Source organism: Nanorana parkeri, unplaced genomic scaffold (genome assembly GCF_000935625.1).
Source record: "Nanorana parkeri isolate BGI_ZX_2015 unplaced genomic scaffold, ASM93562v1 scaffold382, whole genome shotgun sequence".
Lineage (NCBI taxonomy): Eukaryota > Metazoa > Chordata > Amphibia > Anura > Dicroglossidae > Nanorana > Nanorana parkeri.
In genome coordinates, this window is record NW_017306650.1 from 558,277 (window position 1) to 558,639 (window position 363).

Consider the following 363-nt stretch of genomic DNA (forward strand, 5'->3'; position numbering starts at 1 on the left):
CAGGTCCTGAATACAGCTTGCCAATTGCTAACTGCTGCATGAGTCCTTGTATTTGTGGTCACTATCATTGTAATTTTCCCTGACTCCATTCCCCAGTTGAATATCACCTGAATCCCTGATGAAGGGAGTCTTGCCCCCGAAATGCATTGGCACTTTGATGTTTTCATTGTTACCAATAAAATCTCCTTTGACTCTTCGTTGTCTGGTGGCGCCTCTGTGTCTTTGTTCTAATTGAGGTCCTGAATACCTAGCAGAGACTTGTGGAACATCTGTGCACATGTGGAACAGAAGAAGAAGATGGCACGGAAGAGGAGCTGTGGTAGAATTTTGCATTGGTGAAGGGGAGGGGAGGGGGGAAGGTGT